This window comes from Martes martes (genome assembly GCF_963455335.1).
Source record: "Martes martes genome assembly, chromosome: 18".
In the NCBI taxonomy this organism is placed as follows: Eukaryota; Metazoa; Chordata; class Mammalia; order Carnivora; family Mustelidae; genus Martes; species Martes martes.
The window spans coordinates 18,364,727-18,382,966 of NC_137906.1; positions in this window are offsets into that span (position 1 = coordinate 18,364,727).

Below are 18,240 nucleotides of genomic sequence, written 5' to 3' on the forward strand. Positions count from 1 at the left end.
TGCTGTTGGCATGCCCCCCTCTCTTGTTTCTCCCAGGGAGCTCCAGGGGGCCGGAACGCGGGCCATGCCACAGAGGCCGAGACAGCCACCAGCTTCCCACCTCCGCTTCGGAGCGCTGCCCCGGGAGAGCCCGGCCCCACGGCCCGGGCGCTCCGGCCTCCCGAAGCGGGACGCTTCCACTCTCCTGCGTGCTTCTCTCTCCGCACTCGTCTTTCCCCGGACGTCGTTCTCCCCGGAGCACGGTGTTGCTGTGAATTCAGGGCCCCGCTGTCTCGCTCTCGTGCCCGGCCCATGCTTCCAAAGTGCCTGACTCCCTGAAGCCCGCCGCCGGACCGGAGGCGCGGGCGGCACCCACACGTCCCCGGGGTGGAGGCCCGAGCCGGCAGAGCGTGGGCGTCCTCCACTGCGTCTGAGGGAAGGCTCTGGGACTGAGGGGAAGGGGGAGCTGACAGGGACCGCTCCGTGACGCGCGCAGAAGGAGCTGAGGGTCTGGCCTTGCTCTGAGCTCCTAGGGGCCACAAGCGCTTCTCTCTTCACGGGACGGAGTGGGGCTTGCTGGGCCACTGCCTCGTCCTGACGCTCTCCCTTGGCAGGAGCTCTGCGCTTCCACCGCCCGCTTCGGGCAGGGCTCCCTGCTCAGAGCCACCCCAGAGAGGCTGGTGGGAGGCCGACGCGACCGTTCGGCTCTCTCGCGAGCCGGCTGTGCAGCCCGGGGCTTTCCGAACGCTTGCTCCGCTGGGGTCGTCCGAAGGCTCTCTGCCGCTGAGGGAAACAAGGCTGCTGTCTGACGTTCTCCCGCGCCCTCCCAACTAGGCCGTTTGTCCTGCTCCATGTGGCGCTTCACCGTCGCAGCAGGAGCCGCTTTCGCAGCCCTTCTGCGGGGCTACGGTGAGGCCGAGAGAAGGGGCCGACATCTCGGTCGGCCCCCGACCCCAGGCCCTGCAGGCAGCCTTCCCTGGGCTTCCGCCTCCACCCGCCGCGCCCACTCTCTCGCTCTCGACCAGAGAGGCCTGCACGCCCAAGGCCGCTCTGCTCCAGGCTTCTCGCTCGGAGGGAAGGCTGTGGTGCTCACTCGAGCTTTCCAGGCTCAGCTTTCCTAAGGCATGCTTCTCCGTGGAGCGACGAGTGCGGGGTGGTGCTGTTGGCATGCCCCCCTCTCTTGTTTCTCCCAGGGAGCTCCAGGGGGCCGGAACGCGGGCCATGCCACAGAGGCCGAGGCAGCCACCAGCTTCCCACCTCCGCTTCGGAGCGCTGCCCCGGGAGAGCCCGGCCCCACGGCCCGGGCGCTCCGGCCTCCCGAAGCGGGACGCTTCCACTCTCCTGCGTGCTTCTCTCTCCGCACTCGTCTTTCCCCGGACGTCGTTCTCCCCGGAGCACGGTGTTGCTGTGAATTCAGGGCCCCGCTGTCTCGCTCTCGTGCCCGGCCCATGCTTCCAAAGTGCCTGACTCCCTGAAGCCCACCGCCGGACCGGAGGCGCGGGCGGCACCCACACGTCCCCGGGGTGGAGGCCCGAGCCGGCAGAGCGTGGGCGTCCTCCACTGCGTCTGAGGGAAGGCTCTGGGACTGAGGGGAAGGGGGAGCTGACAGGGACCGCTCCGTGACACGCGCAGAAGGAGCTGAGGGTCTGGCCCTTGCTCTGTGCTCCTAGGGGCCACAAGCGCTTCTCTCTTCACGGGACGGAGTGGGGCTTGCTGGGCCACTGCCTCGTCCTGACGCTCTCCCTTGGCAGGAGCTCTGCGCTTCCACCGCCCGCTTCGGGCAGGGCTCCCTGCTCAGAGCCACCCCAGAGAGGCTGGTGGGAGGCCGGCGCAGCCGTTCGGCTCTCTCCGCGAGCCGGCTGTGCAGCCCGGGGCTTTCCGAACGCTTGCTCCGCTGGGGTCGTCCGAAGGCTCTCTGCAGCTGAGGGAAACGAGGCTGCTGTCAGACGTTCTCCCGCGCCCTCCGAACTAGGCCGTTTGTCCTGCTCCATGTGGCGCTTCACCGTCGCAGCAGGAGCCGCTTTCGCAGCCCTTCTGCGGTGCTACGGTGAGGCCGAGAGAAGGGGCCGACATCTCGGTCGGCCCCCGACCCCAGGCCCTGCAGGCAGCCTTCCCTGGGCTTCCGCCTCCACCCGCCGCGCCCACTCTCTCGCTCTCGGCCAGAGAGGCCTGCACGCCCAAGGCCGCTCGGCTCCAGGCTTCTCGCTCGGAGGGAAGGCTGTGGTGCTCACTCGAGCTTTCCAGGCTCAGCTTTCCGAAGGCATGCTTCTCCGTGGAGCGACGAGTGCGGGGTGGTGCTGTTGGCATGCCCCCCTCTCTGTTTCTCCCAGGGAGCTCCAGGGGGCCGGAACGCGGGCCATGCCACAGAGGCCGAGGCAGCCACCAGCTTCCCACCTCCGCTTCGGAGCGCTGCCCCGGGAGAGCCCGGCCCCACGGCCCGGGCGCTCCGGCCTCCCGAAGCGGGACGCTTCCACTCTCCTGCGTGCTTCTCTCTCCGCACTCGTCTTTCCCCGGACGTCGTTCTCCCCGGAGCACGGTGTTGCTGTGAATTCAGGGCCCTGCTGTCTCGCTCTCGTGCCCGGCCCATGCTTCCAAAGTGCCTGACTCCCTGAAGCCCGCCGCCGGACCAGAGGCGCGGGCGGCACCCACACGTCCCCGGGGTGGAGGCCCGAGCCGGCAGAGCGTGGGCGTCCTCCACTGCGTCTGAGGGAAGGCTCTGGGACTGAGGGGAAGGGGGAGCTGACAGGGACCGCTCCGTGACGCGCGCAGAAGGAGCTGAGGGTCTGGCCTTGCTCTGAGCTCCTAGGGGCCACAAGCGCTTCTCTCTTCACGGGACGGAGTGGGGCTTGCTGGGCCACTGCCTCGTCCTGACGCTCTCCCTTGGCAGGAGCTCTGCGCTTCCACCGCCCGCTTCGGGCAGGGCTCCCTGCTCAGAGCCACCCCAGAGAGGCTGGTGGGAGGCCGGCGCAGCCGTTCGGCTCTCTCCGCGAGCCGGCTGTGCAGCCCGGGGCTTTCCGAACGCTTGCTCCGCTGGGTCGTCCGAAGGCTCTCTGCACCTGAGGGAAACGAGGCTGCTGTCTGACGTTCTCCCGCGCCCTCCCAACTAGGCCGTTTGTCCTGCTCCATGTGGCGCTTCACCGTCGCAGCAGTAGCCGCTTTCGCAGCCCTTCTGCGGGGCTACGGTGAGGCTGAGAGAAGGGGCCGACATCTCGGTCGGCCCCCGACCCCAGGCCCTGCAGGCAGCCTTCCCTGGGCTTCCGCCTCCACCCGCCGCGCCCACTCTCTCGCTCTCGGCCAGAGAGGCCTGCACGCCCAAGGCCGCTCGGCTCCAGGCTTCTCGCTCGGAGGGAAGGCTGTGGTGCTCACTCGAGCTTTCCAGGCTCAGCTTTCCGAAGGCATGCTTCTCCGTGGAGCGACGAGTGCGGGGTGGTGCTGTTGGCATGCCCCCCTCTCTTGTTTCTCCCAGGGAGCTCCAGGGGACCGGAACGCGGGCCATGCCACAGAGGCCGAGGCAGCCAACAGCTTCCCACCTCCGCTTCGGAGCGCTGCCCCGGGAGAGCCCGGCCCCACGGCCCGGGCGCTCCGGCCTCCCGAAGCGGGACGCTTCCACTCTCCTGCGTGCTTCTCTCTCCGCACTCGTCTTTCCCCGGACGTCGTTCTCCCCGGAGCACGGTGTTGCTGTGAATTCAGGGCCCCGCTGTCTCGCTCTCGTGCCCGGCCCATGCTTCCAAAGTGCCTGACTCCCTGAAGCCCGCCGCCGGACCGGAGGCGCGGGCGGCACCCACACGTCCCCGGGGTGGAGGCCCGAGCCGGCAGAGCGTGGGCGTCCTCCACTGCGTCTGAGGGAAGGCTCTGGGACTGAGGGGAAGGGGGAGCTGACAGGGACCGCTCCGTGACGCGCGCAGAAGGAGCTGAGGGTCTGGCCTTGCTCTGAGCTCCTAGGGGCCACAAGCGCTTCTCTCTTCACGGGACGGAGTGGGGCTTGCTGGGCCACTGCCTCGTCCTGACGCTCTCCCTTGGCAGGAGCTCTGCGCTTCCACCGCCCGCTTCGGGCAGGGCTCCCTGCTCAGAGCCACCCCAGAGAGGCTGGTGGGAGGCCGGCGCGGCCGTTCGGCTCTCTCCGCGAGCCGGCTGTGCAGCCCGGGGCTTTCCGAACGCTTGCTCCGCTGGGGTCGTCCGAAGGCTCTCTGCCGCTGAGGGAAACAAGGCTGCTGTCTGACGTTCTCCCGCGCCCTCCCAACTAGGCCGTTTGTCCTGCTCCATGTGGCGCTTAACCGTCGCAGCAGGAGCCGCTTTCGCAGCCCTTCTGCGGGGCTACGGTGAGGCCGAGAGAAGGGGCCGACATCTCGGTCGGCCCCCGACCCCAGGCCCTGCAGGCAGCCTTCCCTGGGCTTCCGCCTCCACCCGCCGCGCCCACTCTCTCGCTCTCGACCAGAGAGGCCTGCACGCCCAAGGCCGCTCGGCTCCAGGCTTCTCGCTCGGAGGGAAGGCTGTGGTGCTCACTCGAGCTTTCCAGGCTCAGCTTTCCGAAGGCATGCTTCTCCGTGGAGCGACGAGTGCGGGGTGGTGCTGTTGGCATGCCCCCCTCTCTTGTTTCTCCCAGGGAGCTCCAGGGGGCCGGAACGCGGGCCATGCCACAGAGGCCGAGGCAGCCACCAGCTTCCCACCTCCGCTTCGGAGCGCTGCCCCGGGAGAGCCCGGCCCCACGGCCCGGGCGCTCCGGCCTCCCGAAGCGGGACGCTTCCACTCTCCTGCGTGCTTCTCTCTCCGCACTCGTCTTTCCCCGGACGTCGTTCTCCCCGGAGCACGGTGTTGCTGTGAATTCAGGGCCCCGCTGTCTCGCTCTCGTGCCCGGCCCATGCTTCCAAAGTGCCTGACTCCCTGAAGCCCGCCGCCGGACCGGAGGCGCGGGCGGCACCCACACGTCCCCGGGGTGGAGGCCCGAGCCGGCAGAGCGTGGGCGTCCTCCACTGCGTCTGAGGGAAGGCTCTGGGACTGAGGGGAAGGGGGAGCTGACAGGGACCGCTCCGTGACGCGCGCAGAAGGAGCTGAGGGTCTGGCCCTTGCTCTGTGCTCCTAGGGGCCACAAGCGCTTCTCTCTTCACGGGACGGAGTGGGGCTTGCTGGGCCACTGCCTCCTCCTGACACTCTCCCTTGACAGGAGGTCTGCGCTTCCACCGACCGCTTCGGGCAGGGCTTCCTGCTCAGAGCCACCCCAGAGAGGCTGGTGGGAGGCCGGCGCGGCCGTTTGTCTCTCTCCGCGAGCCGGCTGTGCAGCCCGGGGCTTTCCGAACGCTTGCTCCGCTGGGTCGTCCGAAGGCTCTCTGCAGCTGAGGGAAACGAGGCTGCTGTCAGACATTCTCCCGCGCCCTCCGAACTAGGCCGTTTGTCCTGCTCCATGTGGCGCTTCACCGTCGCAGCAGGAGCCGCTTTCGCAGCCCTTCTGCGGGGCTACGGTGAGGCCGAGAGAAGGGGCCGACATCTCGGTCGGCCCCCGACCCCAGGCCCTGCAGGCAGCCTTCCCTGGGCTTCCGCCTCCACCCGCCGCGCCCACTCTCTCGCCCTCGACCAGAGAGGCCTGCACGCCCAAGGCCGCTCGGCTCCAGGCTTCTCGCTCGGAGGGAAGGCTGTGGTGCTCACTGGAGCTTTCCAGGCTCAGCTTTCCGAAGGCATGCTTCTCCGTGGAGCGACGAGTGCGGGGTGGTGCTGTTGGCATGCCCCCCTCTCTTGTTTCTCCCAGGGAGCTCCAGGGGGCCGGAACGCGGGCCATGCCACAGAGGCCGAGGCAGCCAACAGCTTCCCACCTCCGCTTCGGAGCGCTACCCCGGGAGAGCCCGGCCCCACGGCCCGGGCGCTCCGGCCTCCCGAAGCGGGACGCTTCCACTCTCCTGCGTGCTTCTCTCTCCGCACTCGTCTTTCCCCGGACGTCGTTCTCCCCGGAGCACGGTGTTGCTGTGAATTCAGGGCCCCGCTGTCTCGCTCTCGTGCCCGGCCCATGCTTCCAAAGTGCCTGACTCCCTGAAGCCCGCCGCCGGACCGGAGGCGCGGGCGGCACCCACACGTCCCCGGGGTGGAGGCCCGAGCCGGCAGAGCGTGGGCGTCCTCCACTGCGTCTGAGGGAAGGCTCTGGGACTGAGGGGAAGGGGGAGCTGACAGGGACCGCTCCGTGACGCGCGCAGAAGGAGCTGAGGGTCTGGCCCTTGCTCTGTGCTCCTAGGGGCCACAAGCGCTTCTCTCTTCAGGGGACGGAGTGGGGCTTGCTGGGCCACTGCCTCGTCCTGACGCTCTCCCTTGGCAGGAGCTCTGCGCTTCCACCGCCCGCTTCGGGCAGGGCTCCCTGCTCAGAGCCACCCCAGAGAGGCTGGTGGGAGGCCGGCGCGGCCGTTCGGCTCTCTCCGCGAGCCGGCTGTGCAGCCCGGGGCTTTCCGAACGCTTGCTCCACTGGGGTCGTCCGAAGGCTCTCTGCACCTGAGGGAAACGAGGCTGCTGTCAGACGTTCTCCCGCGCCCTACGAACTAGGCCGTTTGTCCTGCTCCATGCGGCGCTTCACCGTCGCAGCAGGAGCCGCTTTCGCAGCCCTTCTGCGGGGCTACGGTGAGGCCGAGAGAAGGGGCCGACATCTCGGTCGGCCACCGACCCCAGGCCCTGCAGGCAGCCTTCCCTGGGCTTCCGCCTCCACCCGCCGCGCCCACTCTCTCGCTCTCGGCCAGAGAGGCCTGCACGCCCAAGGCCGCTCGGCTCCAGGCTTCTCGCTCGGAGGGAAGGCTGTGGTGCTCACTCGAGCTTTCCAGGCTCAGCTTTCCGAAGGCATGCTTCTCCGTGGAGCGACGAGTGCGGGGTGGTGCTGTTGGCATGCCCCCCTCTCTTGTTTCTCCCAGGGAGCTCCAGGGGACCGGAACGCGGGCCATGCCACAGAGGCCGAGGCAGCCAACAGCTTCCCACCTCCGCTTCGGAGCGCTGCCCCGGGAGAGCCCGGCCCCACGGCCCGGGCGCTCCGGCCTCCCGAAGCGGGACGCTTCCACTCTCCTGCGTGCTTCTCTCTCCGCACTCGTCTTTCCCCGGACGTCGTTCTCCCCGGAGCACGGTGTTGCTGTGAATTCAGGGCCCCGCTGTCTCGCTCTCGTGCCCGGCCCATGCTTCCAAAGTGCCTGACTCCCTGAAGCCCGCCGAGGGACCGTAGGGGCGGGCGACACCCACACGTCCCCGGGGTGGAGGCCCGAGCCGGCAGAGCGTGGGCGTCCTCCACTGCGTCTGAGGGAAGGCTCTGGGACTGAGGGGAAGGGGGAGCTGACAGGGACCGCTCCGTGACGCGCGCAGAAGGAGCTGAGGGTCTGGCCCTTGCTCTGTGCTCCTAGGGGCCACAAGCGCTTCTCTCTTCCCGGGACGGAGTGGGGCTTGCTGGGCCACTGCCTCGTCCTGACGCTCTTCCTTGGCAGGAGCTCTGCGCTTCCACCGCCCGCTTCGGGCAGGGCTCCCTGCTCAGAGCCACCCCAGAGAGGCTGGTGGGAGGCCGGCGCAGCCGTTCGGCTCTCTCCGCGAGCCGGCTGTGCAGCCCGGGGCTTTCCGAACGCTTGCTCCGCTGGGGTCGTCCGAAGGCTCTCTGCAGCTGAGGGAAACGAGGCTGCTGTCAGACGTTCTCCCGCGCCCTCCGAACTAGGCCGTTTGGCCTGCTCCATGTGGCGCTTCACCGTGGCAGCAGGAGCCGCTTTCGCAGCCCTTCTGCGGGGCTACGGTGAGGCCGAGAGAAGGGGCCGACATCTCGGTCGTCCACCGACCCCAGGCCCTGCAGGCAGCCTTCCCTGGGCTTCCGCCTCCACCCGCCGCGCCCACTCTCTCGCTCTCGGCCAGAGAGGTCTGCACGCCCAAGGCCGCTCGGCTCCAGGCTTCTCGCTCGGAGGGAAGGCTGTGGTGCTCACTCGAGCTTTCCAGGCTCAGCTTTCCGAAGGCATGCTTCTCCGTGGAGCGACGAGTGCGGGGTGGTGCTGTTGGCATGCCCCCCTCTCTTGTTTCTTCCAGGGAGCTCCAGGGGGCCGGAACGCGGGCCATGCCACAGAGGCCGAGGCAGCCACCAGCTTCCCACCTCCGCTTCGGAGCGCTGCCCCGGGAGAGCCCGGCCCCACGGCCCGGGCGCTCCGGCCTCCCGAAGCGGGACGCTTCCACTCTCCTGCGTGCTTCTCTCTCCGCACTCGTCTTTCCCCGGACGTCGTTCTCCCCGGAGCACGGTGTTGCTGTGAATTCAGGGCCCCGCTGTCTCGCTCTCGTGCCCGGCCCATGCTTCCAAAGTGCCTGACTCCCTGAAGCCCGCCGCCGGACCGGAGGCGCGGGCGGCACCCACACGTCCCCGGGGTGGAGGCCCGAGCCGGCAGAGCGTGGGCGTCCTCCACTGCGTCTGAGGGAAGGCTCTGGGACTGAGGGGAAGGGGGAGCTGACAGGGACCGCTCCGTGACGCGCGCAGAAGGAGCTGAGGGTCTGGCCCTTGCTCTGTGCTCCTAGGGGCCACAAGCGCTTCTCTCTTCACGGGACGGAGTGGGGCTTGCTGGGCCACTGCCTCGTCCTGACGCTCTCCCTTGGCAGGAGCTCTGCGCTTCCACCGCCCGCTTCCGGCAGGGCTCCCTGCTCAGAGCCACCCCAGAGAGGCTGGTGGGAGGCCGGCGCAGCCGTTCGGCTCTCTCCGCGAGCCGGCTGTGCAGCCCGGGGCTTTCCGAACGCTTGCTCCGCTGGGGTCGTCCGAAGGCTCTCTGCAGCTGAGGGAAACGAGGCTGCTGTCAGACGTTCTCCCGCGCCCTCCGAACTAGGCCGTTTGTCCTGCTCCATGTGGCGCTTCACCGTGGCAGCAGGAGCCGCTTTCGCAGCCCTTCTGCGGGGCTACGGTGAGGCCGAGAGAAGGGGCCGACATCTCGGTCGGCCCCCGACCCCAGGCCCTGCAGGCAGCCTTCCCTGGGCTTCCGCCTCCACCCGCCGCGCCCACTCTCTCGCTCTCGGCCAGAGAGGCCTGCACGCCCAAGGCCGCTCGGCTCCAGGCTTCTTGCTCGGAGGGAAGGCTGTGGTGCTCACTCGAGCTTTCCAGGCTCAGCTTTCCGAAGGCATGCTTCTCCGTGGAGCGACGAGTGCGGGGTGGTGCTGTTGGCATGCCCCCCTCTCTTGTTTCTCCCAGGGAGCTCCAGGGGGCCGGAACGCGGGCCATGCCACAGAGGCCGAGGCAGCCACCAGCTTCCCACCTCCGCTTCGGAGCGCTGCCCCGGGAGAGCCCGGCCCCACGGCCCGGGCGCTCCGGCCTCCCGAAGCGGGACGCTTCCACTCTCCTGCGTGCTTCTCTCTCCGCACTCGTCTTTCCCCGGACGTCGTTCTCCCCGGAGCACGGTGTTGCTGTGAATTCAGGGCCCCGCTGTCTCGCTCTCGTGCCCGGCCCATGCTTCCAAAGTGCCTGACTCCCTGAAGCCCGCCGCCGGACCGGAGGCGCGGGCGGCACCCACACGTCCCCGGGGTGGAGGCCCGAGCCGGCAGAGCGTGGGCGTCCTCCACTGCGTCTGAGGGAAGGCTCTGGGACTGAGGGGAAGGGGGAGCTGACAGGGACCGCTCCGTGACGCGCGCAGAAGGAGCTGAGGGTCTGGCCCTTGCTCTGTGCTCCTAGGGGCCACAAGCGCTTCTCTCTTCACGGGACGGAGTGGGGCTTGCTGGGCCACTGCCTCGTCCTGACGCTCTCCCTTGGCAGGAGCTCTGCGCTTCCACCGCCCGCTTCCGGCAGGGCTCCCTGCTCAGAGCCACCCCAGAGAGGCTGGTGGGAGGCCGGCGCGGCCGTTCGGCTCTCTCCGCGAGCCGGCTGTGCAGCCCGGGGCTTTCCGAACGCTTGCTCCGCTGGGTCGTCCGAAGGCTCTCTGCAGCTGAGGGAAACGAGGCTGCTGTCAGACGTTCTCCCGCGCCCTACGAACTAGGCCGTTTGTCCTGCTCCATGCGGCGCTTCACCGTCGCAGCAGGAGCCGCTTTCGCAGCCCTTCTGCGGGGCTACGGTGAGGCCGAGAGAAGGGGCCAACATCTCGGTCGGCCACCGACCCCAGGCCCTGCAGGCAGCCTTCCCTGGGCTTCCGCCTCCACCCGCCGCGCCCACTCTCTCGCTCTCGGCCAGAGAGGTCTGCACGCCCAAGGCCGCTCGGCTCCAGGCTTCTCGCTCGGAGGGAAGGCTGTGGTGCTCACTCGAGCTTTCCAGGCTCAGCTTTCCGAAGGCATGCTTCTCCGTGGAGCGACGAGTGCGGGGTGGTGCTGTTGGCATGCCCCCCTCTCTTGTTTCTCCCAGGGAGTTCCAGGGGGCCGGAACGCGGGCCATGCCACAGAGGCCGAGACAGCCACCAGCTTCCCACCTCCGCTTCGGAGCGCTGCCCCGGGAGAGCCCGGCCCCACGGCCCGGGCGCTCCGGCCTCCCGAAGCGGGACGCTTCCACTCTCCTGCGTGCTTCTCTCTCCGCACTCGTCTTTCCCCGGACGTCGTTCTCCCCGGAGCACGGTGTTGCTGTGAATTCAGGGCCCCGCTGTCTCGCTCTCGTGCCCGGCCCATGCTTCCAAAGTGCCTGACTCCCTGAAGCCCGCCGCCGGACCGGAGGCGCGGGCGGCACCCACAGGTCCCCGGGGTGGAGGCCCGAGCCGGCAGAGCGTGGGCGTCCTCCACTGCGTCTGAGGGAAGGCTCTGGGACTGAGGGGAAGGGGGAGCTGACAGGGACCGCTCCGTGACGCGCGCAGAAGGAGCTGAGGGTCTGGCCTTGCTCTGAGCTCCTAGGGGCCACAAGCGCTTCTCTCTTCACGGGACGGAGTGGGGCTTGCTGGGCCACTGCCTCGTCCTGACGCTCTCCCTTGGCAGGAGCTCTGCGCTTCCACCGCCCGCTTCGGGCAGGGCTCCCTGCTCAGAGCCACCCCAGAGAGGCTGGTGGGAGGCCGACGCGGCCGTTCGGCTCTCTCCGCGAGCCGGCTGTGCAGCCCGGGGCTTTCCGAACGCTTGCTCCGCTGGGGTCGTCCGAAGGCTCTCTGCCGCTGAGGGAAACAAGGCTGCTGTCTGACGTTCTCCCGCGCCCTCCCAACTAGGCCGTTTGTCCTGCTCCATGTGGCGCTTCACCGTCGCAGCAGGAGCCGCTTTCGCAGCCCTTCTGCGGGGCTTCGGTGAGGCCGAGAGAAGGGTCCGACATCTCGGTCGGCCCCCGACCCCAGGCCCTGCAGGCAGCCTTCCCTGGGCTTCCGCCTCCACCCGCCGCGCCCACTCTCTCGCTCTCGACCAGAGAGGCCTGCACGCCCAAGGCCGCTCTGCTCCAGGCTTCTCGCTCGGAGGGAAGGCTGTGGTGCTCACTCGAGCTTTCCAGGCTCAGCTTTCCGAAGGCATGCTTCTCCGTGGAGCGACGAGTGCGGGGTGGTGATGTTGGCATGCCCCCCTCTCTTGTTTCTCCCAGGGAGCTCCAGGGGGCCGGAACGCGGGCCATGCCACAGAGGCCGAGGCAGCCACCAGCTTCCCACCTCCGCTTCGGAGCGCTGCCCCGGGAGAGCCCGGCCCCACGGCCCGGGCGCTCCGGCCTCCCGAAGCGGGACGCTTCCACTCTCCTGCGTGCTTCTCTCTCCGCACTCGTCTTTCCCCGGACGTCGTTCTCCCCGGAGCACGGTGTTGCTGTGAATTCAGGGCCCCGCTGTCTCGCTCTCGTGCCCGGCCCATGCTTCCAAAGTGCCTGACTCCCTGAAGCCCACCGCCGGACCGGAGGCGCGGGCGGCACCCACACGTCCCCGGGGTGGAGGCCCGAGCCGGCAGAGCGTGGGCGTCCTCCACTGCGTCTGAGGGAAGGCTCTGGGACTGAGGGGAAGGGGGAGCTGACAGGGACCGCTCCGTGACACGCGCAGAAGGAGCTGAGGGTCTGGCCCTTGCTCTGTGCTCCTAGGGGCCACAAGCGCTTCTCTCTTCACGGGACGGAGTGGGGCTTGCTGGGCCACTGCCTCGTCCTGACGCTCTCCCTTGGCAGGAGCTCTGCGCTTCCACCGCCCGCTTCGGGCAGGGCTCCCTGCTCAGAGCCACCCCAGAGAGGCTGGTGGGAGGCCGGCGCAGCCGTTCGGCTCTCTCCGCGAGCCGGCTGTGCAGCCCGGGGCTTTCCGAACGCTTGCTCCGCTGGGGTCGTCCGAAGGCTCTCTGCAGCTGAGGGAAACGAGGCTGCTGTCAGACGTTCTCCCGCGCCCTCCCAACTAGGCCGTTTGTCCTGCTCCATGTGGCGCTTCACCGTCGCAGCAGGAGCCGCTTTCGCAGCCCTTCTGCGGTGCTACGGTGAGGCCGAGAGAAGGGGCCGACATCTCGGTCGGCCCCCGACCCCAGGCCCTGCAGGCAGCCTTCCCTGGGCTTCCGCCTCCACCCGCCGCGCCCACTCTCTCGCTCTCGGCCAGAGAGGCCTGCACGCCCAAGGCCGCTCGGCTCCAGGCTTCTTGCTCGGAGGGAAGGCTGTGGTGCTCACTCGAGCTTTCCAGGCTCAGCTTTCCGAAGGCATGCTTCTCCGTGGAGCGACGAGTGCGGGGTGGTGCTGTTGGCATGCCCCCCTCTCTTGTTTCTCCCAGGGAGCTCCAGGGGGCCGGAACGCGGGCCATGCCACAGAGGCCGAGGCAGCCACCAGCTTCCCACCTCCGCTTCGGAGCGCTGCCCCGGTAGAGCCCGGCCCCACGGCCCGGGCGCTCCGGCCTCCCGAAGCGGGACGCTTCCACTCTCCTGCGTGCTTCTCTCTCCGCACTCGTCTTTCCCCGGACGTCGTTCTCCCCGGAGCACGGTGTTGCTGTGAATTCAGGGCCCTGCTGTCTCGCTCTCGTGCCCGGCCCATGCTTCCAAAGTGCCTGACTCCCTGAAGCCCGCCGCCGGACCGGAGGCGCGGGTGGCACCCACACGTCCCCGGGGTGGAGGCCCGAGCCGGCAGAGCGTGGGCGTCCTCCACTGCGTCTGAGGGAAGGCTCTGGGACTGAGGGGAAGGGGGAGCTGACAGGGACCGCTCCGTGACGCGCGCAGAAGGAGCTGAGGGTCTGGCCTTGCTCTGAGCTCCTAGGGGCCACAAGCGCTTCTCTCTTCACGGGACGGAGTGGGGCTTGCTGGGCCACTGCCTCGTCCTGACGCTCTCCCTTGGCAGGAGCTCTGCGCTTCCACCGCCCGCTTCGGGCAGGGCTCCCTGCTCAGAGCCACCCCAGAGAGGCTGGTGGGAGGCCGGCGCGGCCGTTCGGCTCTCTCCGCGAGCCGGCTGTGCAGCCCGGGGCTTTCCGAACGCTTGCTCCGCTGGGTCGTCCGAAGGCTCTCTGCAGCTGAGGGAAACGAGGCTGCTGTCAGACGTTCTCCCGCGCCCTACGAACTAGGCCGTTTGTCCTGCTCCATGCGGCGCTTCACCGTCGCAGCAGGAGCCGCTTTCGCAGCCCTTCTGCGGGGCTACGGTGAGGCCGAGAGAAGGGGCCAACATCTCGGTCGGCCACCGACCCCAGGCCCTGCAGGCAGCCTTCCCTGGGCTTCCGCCTCCACCCGCCGCGCCCACTCTCTCGCTCTCGGCCAGAGAGGTCTGCACGCCCAAGGCCGCTCGGCTCCAGGCTTCTCGCTCGGAGGGAAGGCTGTGGTGCTCACTCGAGCTTTCCAGGCTCAGCTTTCCGAAGGCATGCTTCTCCGTGGAGCGACGAGTGCGGGGTGGTGCTGTTGGCATGCCCCCCTCTCTTGTTTCTCCCAGGGAGTTCCAGGGGGCCGGAACGCGGGCCATGCCACAGAGGCCGAGACAGCCACCAGCTTCCCACCTCCGCTTCGGAGCGCTGCCCCGGGAGAGCCCGGCCCCACGGCCCGGGCGCTCCGGCCTCCCGAAGCGGGACGCTTCCACTCTCCTGCGTGCTTCTCTCTCCGCACTCGTCTTTCCCCGGACGTCGTTCTCCCCGGAGCACGGTGTTGCTGTGAATTCAGGGCCCCGCTGTCTCGCTCTCGTGCCCGGCCCATGCTTCCAAAGTGCCTGACTCCCTGAAGCCCGCCGCCGGACCGGAGGCGCGGGCGGCACCCACAGGTCCCCGGGGTGGAGGCCCGAGCCGGCAGAGCGTGGGCGTCCTCCACTGCGTCTGAGGGAAGGCTCTGGGACTGAGGGGAAGGGGGAGCTGACAGGGACCGCTCCGTGACGCGCGCAGAAGGAGCTGAGGGTCTGGCCTTGCTCTGAGCTCCTAGGGGCCACAAGCGCTTCTCTCTTCACGGGACGGAGTGGGGCTTGCTGGGCCACTGCCTCGTCCTGACGCTCTCCCTTGGCAGGAGCTCTGCGCTTCCACCGCCCGCTTCGGGCAGGGCTCCCTGCTCAGAGCCACCCCAGAGAGGCTGGTGGGAGGCCGGCGCAGCCGTTCGGCTCTCTCCGCGAGCCGGCTGTGCAGCCCGGGGCTTTCCGAACGCTTGCTCCGCTGGGGTCGTCCGAAGGCTCTCTGCAGCTGAGGGAAACGAGGCTGCTGTAAGACGTTCTCCCGCGCCCTCCGAATTAGGCCGTTTGTCCTGCTCCATGTGGCGCTTCACCGTCGCAGCAGGAGCCGCTTTCGCAGCCCTTCTGCGGGGCTACGGTGAGGCCGAGAGAAGGGGCCGACATCTCGGTCGGCCCCCGACCCCAGGCCCTGCAGGCAGCCTTCCCTGGGCTTCCGCCTCCACCCGCCGCGCCCACTCTCTCGCTCTCGGCCAGAGAGGCCTGCACGCCCAAGGCCGCTCGGCTCCAGGCTTCTCGCTCGGAGGGAAGGCTGTGGTGCTCACTCGAGCTTTCCAGGCTCAGCTTTCCGAAGGCATGCTTCTCCATGGAGCGACGAGTGCGGGGTGGTGCTGTTGGCATGCCCCCCTCTCTTGTATCTCCCAGGGAGCTCCAGGGGACCGGAACGCGGGCCATGCCACAGAGGCCGAGGCAGCCACCAGCTTCCCACCTCCGCTTCGGAGCGCTGCCCCGGGAGAGCCCGGCCCCACGGCCCGGGCGCTCCGGCCTCCCGAAGCGGGACGCTTCCACTCTCCTGCGTGCTTCTCTCTCCGCACTCGTCTTTCCCCGGACGTCGTTCTCCCCGGAGCACGGTGTTGCTGTGAATTCAGGGCCCCGCTGTCTCGCTCTCGTGCCCGGCCCATGCTTCCAAAGTGCCTGACTCCCTGAAGCCCGCCGCCGGACCGGAGGCGCGGGCGGCACCCACACGTCCCCGGGGTGGAGGCCCGAGCCGGCAGAGCGTGGGCGTCCTCCACTGCGTCTGAGGGAAGGCTCTGGGACTGAGGGGAAGGGGGAGCTGACAGGGACCGCTCCGTGACGCGCGCAGAAGGAGCTGAGGGTCTGGCCCTTGCTCTGTGCTCCTAGGGGCCACAAGCGCTTCTCTCTTCACGGGACGGAGTGGGGCTTGCTGGGCCACTGCCTCGTCCTGACGCTCTCCCTTGGCAGGAGCTCTGCGCTTCCACCGCCCGCTTCGGGCAGGGCTCCCTGCTCAGAGCCACCCCAGAGAGGCTGGTGGGAGGCCGGCGCAGCCGTTCGGCTCTCTCCGCGAGCCGGCTGTGCAGCCCGGGGCTTTCCGAACGCTTGCTCCGCTGGGGTCGTCCGAAGGCTCTCTGCAGCTGAGGGAAACGAGGCTGCTGTCAGAAATTCTCCCGCGCCCTCCGAACTAGGCCGTTTGTCCTGCTCCATGTGGCGCTTCACCGTCGCAGCAGGAGCCGCTTTCGCAGCCCTTCTGCGGGGCTACGGTGAGGCCGAGAGAAGGGGCCGACATCTCGGTCGGCCCCCGACCCCAGGCCCTGCAGGCAGCCTTCCCTGGGCTTCCGCCTCCACCCGCCGCGCCCACTCTCTCGCTCTCGGCCAGAGAGGCCTGCACGCCCAAGGCCGCTCGGCTCCAGGCTTCTCGCTCGGAGGGAAGGCTGTGGTGCTCACTCGAGCTTTCCAGGCTCAGCTTTCCGAAGGCATGCTTCTCCGTGGAGCGACGAGTGCGGGGTGGTGCTGTTGGCATGCCCCCCTCTCTTGTTTCTCCCAGGGAGCTCCAGGGGGCCGGAACGCGGGCCATGCCACAGAGGCCGAGGCAGCCACCAGCTTCCCACCTCCGCTTCGGAGCGCTGCCCCGGGAGAGCCCGGCCCCACGGCCCGGGCGCTCCGGCCTCCCGAAGCGGGACGCTTCCACTCTCCTGCGTGCTTCTCTCTCCGCACTCGTCTTTCCCCGGACGTCGTTCTCCCCGGAGCACGGTGTTGCTGTGAATTCAGGGCCCCGCTGTCTCGCTCTCGTGCCCGGCCCATGCTTCCAAAGTGCCTGACTCCCTGAAGCCCGCCGCCGGACCGGAGGCGCGGGCGGCACCCACACGTCCCCGGGGTGGAGGCCCGAGCCGGCAGAGCGTGGGCGTCCTCCACTGCGTCTGAGGGAAGGCTCTGGGACTGAGGGGAAGGGGGAGCTGACAGGGACCGCTCCGTGACGCGCGCAGAAGGAGCTGAGGGTCTGGCCCTTGCTCTGTGCTCCTAGGGGCCACAAGCGCTTCTCTCTTCACGGGACGGAGTGGGGCTTGCTGGGCCACTGCCTCGTCCTGACGCTCTCCCTTGGCAGGAGCTCTGCGCTTCCACCGCCCGCTTCCGGCAGGGCTCCCTGCTCAGAGCCACCCCAGAGAGGCTGGTGGGAGGCCGGCGCGGCCGTTCGGCTCTCTCCGCGAGCCGGCTGTGCAGCCCGGGGCTTTCCGAACGCTTGCTCCGCTGGGTCGTCCGAAGGCTCTCTGCACCTGAGGGAAACGAGGCTGCTGTCAGACGTTCTCCCGCGCCCTCCGAACTAGGCCGTTTATCCTGCTCCATGTGGCGCTTCACCGTGGCAGCAGGAGCCGCTTTCGCAGCCCTTCTGCGGGGCTACGGTGAGGCCGAGAGAAGGGGCCGACATCTCGGTCGGCCCCCGACCCCAGGCCCTGCAGGCAGCCTTCCCTGGGCTTCCGCCTCCACCCGCCGCGCCCACTCTCTCGCTCTCGGCCAGAGAGGTCTGCACGCCCAAGGCCGCTCGGCTCCAGGCTTCTCGCTCGGAGGGAAGGCTGTGGTGCTCACTCGAGCTTTCCAGGCTCAGCTTTCCGAAGGCATGCTTCTCCGTGGAGCGACGAGTGCGGGGTGGTGCTGTTGGCATGCCCCCCTCTCTTGTTTCTCCCAGGGAGCTCCAGGGGGCCGGAACGCGGGCCATGCCACAGAGGCCGAGGCAGCCACCAGCTTCCCACCTCCGCTTCGGAGCGCTGCCCCGGGAGAGCCCGGCCCCACGGCCCGGGCGCTCCGGCCTCCCGAAGCGGGACGCTTCCACTCTCCTGCGTGCTTCTCTCTCCGCACTCGTCTTTCCCCGGACGTCGTTCTCCCCGGAGCACGGTGTTGCTGTGAATTCAGGGCCCTGCTGTCTCGCTCTCGTGCCCGGCCCATGCTTCCAAAGTGCCTGACTCCCTGAAGCCCGCCGCCGGACCGGAGGCGCGGGCGGCACCCACACGTCCCCGGGGTGGAGGCCCGAGCCGGCAGAGCGTGGGCGTCCTCCACTGCGTCTGAGGGAAGGCTCTGGGACTGAGGGGAAGGGGGAGCTGACAGGGACCGCTCCGTGACGCGCGCAGAAGGAGCTGAGGGTCTGGCCCTTGCTCTGTGCTCCTAGGGGCCACAAGCGCTTCTCTCTTCACGGGACGGAGTGGGGCTTGCTGGGCCACTGCCTCGTCCTGACGCTCTCCCTTGGCAGGAGCTCTGCGCTTCCACCGCCCGCTTCGGGCAGGGCTCCCTGCTCAGAGCCACCCCAGAGAGGCTGGTGGGAGGCCGGCGCGGCCGTTCGGCTCTCTCCGCGAGCCGGCTGTGCAGCCCGGGGCTTTCCGAACGCTTGCTCCGCTGGGTCGTCCGAAGGCTCTCTGCACCTGAGGGAAACGAGGCTGCTGTCAGACGTTCTCCCGCGCCCTCCGAACTAGGCCGTTTGTCCTGCTCCATGTGGCGCTTCACCGTGGCAGCAGGAGCCGCTTTCGCAGCCCTTCTGCGGGGCTACGGTGAGGCCGAGAGAAGGGGCCGACATCTCGGTCGGCCCCCGACCCCAGGCCCTGCAGGCAGCCTTCCCTGGGCTTCCGCCTCCACCCGCCGCGCCCACTCTCACGCTCTCGGCCAGAGAGGTCTGCACGCCCAAGGCCGCTCGGCTCCAGGCTTCTCGCTCGGAGGGAAGGCTGTGGTGCTCACTCGAGCTTTCCAGGCTCAGCTTTCCGAAGGCATGCTTCTCCGTGGAGCGACGAGTGCGGGGTGGTGCTGTTGGCATGCCCCCCTCTCTTGTTTCTCCCAGGGAGCTCCAG